Raw genomic sequence first — 6,000 nt, 5'->3', positions numbered from 1 at the left:
TCTCGAGAGTGGGGCGGCCATTCCTGGAGCAGACTTGAGGCCAGACTGAGGCGGTGGGGCACAAGATCACAAGACAAAGGAGCAGAAGCAGGCCATTCAGCCCATCAAGTCCGCTCCGCCACTCCACCATGACCAAAACTATTCTCCCATCTAGTTCCAATTTCCAGCTTTTATCCCATATCTCTTGATACCCTGACTGTTCAGATACCTGTCAATCTCCTCCTTAAAAACCCTCAATGACTGGGCCTCCACAGCTGTATGTGACAACGAGTTCCACTTAGGGCCAGATCGAAATGGTGATTGAGAGGAAAATGAATTGATATATGGCCGATTGAAGCACCAATCCAAATTAAAAAGATGAAGGTGTCAAGGCCGAGAGTGAAAGATGATACAGTGTTCAGCCCACTACTGCATAAGGTTTACTCGCTACATCATTGAGCAAATTCTGCTGCTGAGGCTTGGAGCCATCGGCACTTGCCTGAGTGCTGACCTGGCTCTGTTGCTGTGGCCTACAGCCAGCAGGCTCTGGGACCCACTTCCCTCTCCTCAGCGCTGAAATTGCTCCAGGGCTGTGGGCTCACTTTCAGGGACTCTGCAGTTCATGTCCTGTGTGTTTTGTTTACTTTTTATTGTTTGCCTGATTTGTCCTTTTTTCACACTTTGGATGCTTGCCACTCCTTGTTTTGTGGGTTTTTTAATTTGGTTCTGCTGTGTTTTTTTGTTCTGTGGTTGCCTGCAAGAAGACGAATCTCAAGGCTAGATATAGTATACATTCTTGTTCCTTTTCATGCCATGTGGTGGCATTTTTACTCTTTCCATAGCATTTGACTGTCGACACTCAACCCAGCACAGATGGAAAGTGTGCAAGAAGCTGGCCAGATTTGTACTCGGGGCCATTCACCTCAAATTCCAGTGCACCACCGACCAGCATACATTGTATACGTGCTTCGATAATAAATAGACTTTGAACTTGTCCTGAGTACTATATATCGAAAAAGTGAGAAGCACGAGAGAAAGAGAAACAAAGAGACAGAGAGAGAACAAGAGCAGGGGATGAATAGAAGAACAGATATACACAGTGGATTCCAGTTAACTGACCGTCAGTTAGTCGGGGCAGCTGCTTATTTGGGCCAACTTTCAAAGAACAAAACCTAATTGAGAAAATAACTGGGATTCCTTCATTTATTTAGGATACTATGGAACTTAATTGGGGCAGGGCACTGTTGCCAAACAGTTTCTAACTAGTGCCAGTCATGTGCATTCATGTCGCTATTAGACTCTACACTGTGCTGAGAGTGAACAGTTTTTAAATAGCCCCAGTTACATGTGCTCATTTTCAAAAACCAGTGATTTTTGTCACTGATATTTGGCAGTAAGGCAATTCAGAACCATTTTGCTCACTGTGGTTTCAAGCATTCTGGCTTGGACATGCCAGAAATGGCCGGGAGTGAAAATGAAACAATTTCAGTACTTCAGCAAGTTAGAAACTACGAAGAATGTGAAGGTTTTGACAATCATCTTGAATATTACAGTGAAAATGAGGATTTGGAGAATGTATTGCATGAAGACACTCTATTATCCACACTAGCTGTCTGCACTGATTTGTTGTCATTTACAGTCAATCAAAAGAACGTGGCAGCGTACACTGCATTCCTCCCTCGGTAACTATTAGGAAGTAATACACAGTTTTATTGTACTGTTAGTGTTCTGATTCATTCTGTATGTCATTTACATACATAATTTGTTACTCAGTTAAATGGTAGTTTGTCTTATGTATCCCTTTTTAACTATTTCAACAAAACTTCAGCTTTGGGGCAGCTGCTTAATCGGGTCAAAATGCACTGATCCCTGTGTGTTCCAATTAATTGGAATCCACTTAATTTCCTGAGCTGCTGACTTTTACAAGATACTGCCCAAGCTGACATTTCACTGCCTTCACTAAAGGGTTTTCTGTTGATAGCTTTATCTGTGTTATTGTCTCAGCAACGTTACAGAGCCTGCAGACTCCGCACTCGTGTGGAGATTGGGATTTTATTGCTTGGGAAAGGAGGGAGAGAGGGAGCTGGAGAAAAGCCAGATTTTCAGAGGAGACTTTGGATGCACAGAGGGAGAGAGAATTTAAATGTAGAGGGCACAGTTGGCACATTTTGTGTGCCATAGCTTCCATGTAGACCTTGGATCGTGCATAATTAGGCACTTGGGAAGGTCCAATAAAAACAAAATAGGTTTATGTGGAGCAGGCATTTTGTGAGTGTGCCAGTGTTAGAGTGGAAGGTTGAGGCTTTGGCTCATTGAGGCTTCAGTGAGGAGGAGGTGTAGGCCAGAGGTAGGTTTTTTTTTTGTTATTTATATTCTCCTTCTTTTTTATTCCATATTCAGAACTGTGGGGATGCCAGGTATGACAGTGGAATAGTAAACACAAAGTACACTGCAGATACTGTGGTCAAATCAACACGTACAAACAAGCTGGATGAACTCAGCAGGTCGGGCAGCATCCGTTGAGATGAGCAGTCAATGTTTCGGGTCGAGACCCTTCGTCAGGACTGAAGAAGGAGGGGGCAGGGGCCCTATAAAGAAGGTGGGGGTGGAAAACCAATCAGAGGAAAGATCAAGGGGTGGGGGAGGTGAAGGGGATAGGCAGGAGAGGTGAAGAAGGAATCTAAGGGGAAAGCACTATGGGTAGTACTATAAGGCAGAATCATGAGAGAGGTGATAAGCAGCTGGAAGAGGAGACAGAGTGAAAGTGGGATGGGGGAAGGGAGAGGGGGGGAATTACCGGAAGTTGGAGAATTCAATGTTCATACCAAGGGGCTGGAGACTACCCAGACGGTATATGAGGTGTTGCTCCTCCAACCTGAGTTTGGCCTCATAATGGCAGTAGAGGAGGCCATGTATGGACATATCCGAATGGGAATGTGAAGCAGAGTTGAAGTGGGTGGCAACTGGGAGATCCTGTCTGTTGTGGCGGATGGAGCAGAGGTGCTCGACGAAGCGGTCCCCCATTCTGCGTCGGGTCTCGCTGATATAGAGGAGGCCGCACCGGGAGCACCCTGGATTGTGAGTCTTCTTTATAGGACCCCTGCCCGCTCCTTCTTCAGTCCTGACAAAGGGTGTCGGCCCGAAACATTGACTGCTCGTTTCCACGGATGCTGCCTGACCTGCTGAGTTCCTCCAGTTTTTGCACGACAGTGGAATGCTCCCTTTATGAGATGTGGGAAGGCCGTGAGATCTTTAGTGTTCCTGAAGTGCATCCCGCTGCAGCTTCTAACAGATCGTATTAGGGAGCTGGAGCCTGAAATGGGTGAACTCTGGATCATTCGGGAGTTGCGAGGGGGTGATAGATACGAGGTGGTTACACCAAAGGTGCAGGACACAAAGCAGGGTGACCAACAGGAGGGGTAAAAGCAATAGGCAGCCAGTGGTTGTTTCCCTCAACAACAAGTTTACTGCTTTGGTTACTGTTGCGGGGGGACCCAGCAGAGGAATACCAGAGGGGTCAGGTCTCTGGCACTGTGTCTGGCTTCGTGGCTGAAGAGGCAAGCTGCAGTGATAGGGGACTTATTGGTAAGGTGAACAGAAAGGAGGTTCCATAGAGTAGAACGAAATTCCCAGATGGTACGTTGCCTCCAGATTGCCTGGTCAGGAATATCTCAGATCGAGTCCATGGCATTCTTAAGTGGGAGGGTGGTCCATGTCTGTACCAGTTGCATAGGTAACGAGGTCCTGCAAAGTGGGTTCAGGGAGTTAGTTTTTAAGTTAAAGGACAAGCCCTCCAGGGTTGATACCTCAGGATTGCTACCTGTGTCATGTGCTAATGAGGCCAAAAAATGGAAGGTCATAAGTTTAACAGTTGGCTAAGGATATGATGTAGAAGGGAGGGCTTCAGATTTTTGAATCATTGCGTTCTCTTCCAGGGAAGGTGGGACCTGTACAAAAAGGATATTTTGCACCAGAACAGGTGGGGGACTAATATCTTAGTGGGAAACTTTGCTAGTGCTGCACGTGGGGTAGGAGTGGGGGAGGGAGGGGTTCGAACTAGAGTTGCAGGGAGATGGGAAGCAGGGTGCCAGGACAGGTGGGGGAATGGTTGTGGAGAAAGATTTATTAAGCCTACACACAAAGCTAGAAACCAAAAAGATTAGCATGGTGGGACTAATAGTCTGAGCTGCATATATTTCAATGCAAGGAGTACTGAAGGAAAGGTGGATGAGCTTAGGGCATGGATCAGAAAGCAGAATTATGATGCGGCCAATAGCAAGACCTCGCTGAGGAGGGGCAGGACTGGCAGCTCAATGTTCTATGGTTCTGTTGTTTTAGACCTGACAGAACGGGAAGATTAAGGGGGAGAGGGGGCATTATCAGTCAGTGAAAATGTCACGGCAGTACTCAGTCAGGACCAACTGGAGAGTGAGTCATTATGGGTAGAACTCAGGAATAAGAAAAGTAAGACCACATTCATGGGATTATATTACAGACCACCCAACAGTGCCCAGGATTTAGAGGAGTAAATTTGTAACAAGATTGCAGACTGCTGCAAGAAATATAAGGTTATAATAGTAGGTGACTTTAACTTTTCACATATTAATTGGGACTCCAATACTGTAAGCAGGCTGATTGGGAAAGATTTTGTTGTGTGTTCAGGAAAGATCCCTTAATCAGTACATAGAAGTTCCAGCTAGAGAGAGTGTGATATTATATGAGAATGAGATAAGGCAGTTGACAGAAGTTTGTATAGGGGAACTCTTTGAATTTTGTGATCATAATGCCATTAGTTTCAAGGTAGTTACGGAAAATGATAGGTTTGGTCCTCGGATTGCGATTGTAAATTGGAGAAAGGCAAATTTTGATGGTATCAGAAAGGATCTGGGAAGTGTGGATTGGGGCAGGCTGTTTTTGACAAAGCTGTACTTGGCCTTCAGAAATGTTGAGAGGACAGAGATTGTATGTTGTTGACAGAATAAAAGGCAAGCAGAACAGGTTTTGCAAACCTTGCTTTTCAAGAGATATTGAGAACCTGATTACAAAAAAGGAGGAGCACAGCATGTATAGGCAGGTAGGAACAAATGAGGAGCTTGAAGTAAATAAGAATTGCAAGAGAATAAGAAGGAAGTTAAGAGGGATTCAGATTATATTTATTATTATACGGCCTTGAGATTCATCTGCTTACAGGCAGCCATAAAGCAAGAAACCCAAAAGAATACAATTAAAAAAGGGCAACACCAAATGCACAGAGAAGGAGAGAAAAATGACAAATTATTTAAACAATAAAAGCAAGCAATAGCAGTGTGAACCAAATTGAGTCCGTAGACCTGAAATCCGGAGCAGCTGACGTAGGCCCATAACCTTGGTCTCGGCTTATCATACAGCGGGACAAATTGTCGCAAATCTCGCAGACACAAAGTACAGTCTCATAGCCTCCACCTCAGTGCTGAGGCGACCCTCGTCTCCAGCACTTTCACCGTCTTTTCAGCCCATCTGGCCCTGTGTTTAAATTGGACATGAGGTTGCTCTGGCAAACAAGGTGAGGAGAATCTAAGTGGTTCAAAAGATATATAAAGAGCAAAAGCATAGCAAGGGACAAAATTGGCCCTCATATCCGTCTGCTAACCAATGCATGCTACTAAAAAAGACGGGAGATTTTAAGTAGATTTTTTGTATCTGTACCTACTCAGGAGATGGATGCAGTCTATAGAAATGAGGCAGAGGAGCTGTGAGGCCACGGTCCTATACAGATTACAGAGGAGTTGCTTGCTGTTTTGAGGTACTTTAGGGTGGATAAATCCCCAGGGACTGACAAGGTGTTCTCTAGGACCCCGTGGGAGGCTGGTGTATAAATTGCAAGGGCCCTGGCAGAGATATTTAAAATAGCCTTTGTCATGGATGAGATGCTGAAGGATTGGAGGATAGCTACTAACACCATAAGACCATAAGATAAATGAACAGAAGTAGACCATTCAGCCCATCAAGTCTGCTCCACCATTCAATCATGGGCTGATCCAA

This window comes from Hypanus sabinus, chromosome 12 (assembly GCF_030144855.1).
Source record: "Hypanus sabinus isolate sHypSab1 chromosome 12, sHypSab1.hap1, whole genome shotgun sequence".
NCBI classification, from domain to species: domain Eukaryota; kingdom Metazoa; phylum Chordata; class Chondrichthyes; order Myliobatiformes; family Dasyatidae; genus Hypanus; species Hypanus sabinus.
The sequence above is the reverse complement of the archived record's forward strand: the minus strand, read 5'-3'. Positions refer to the sequence as shown.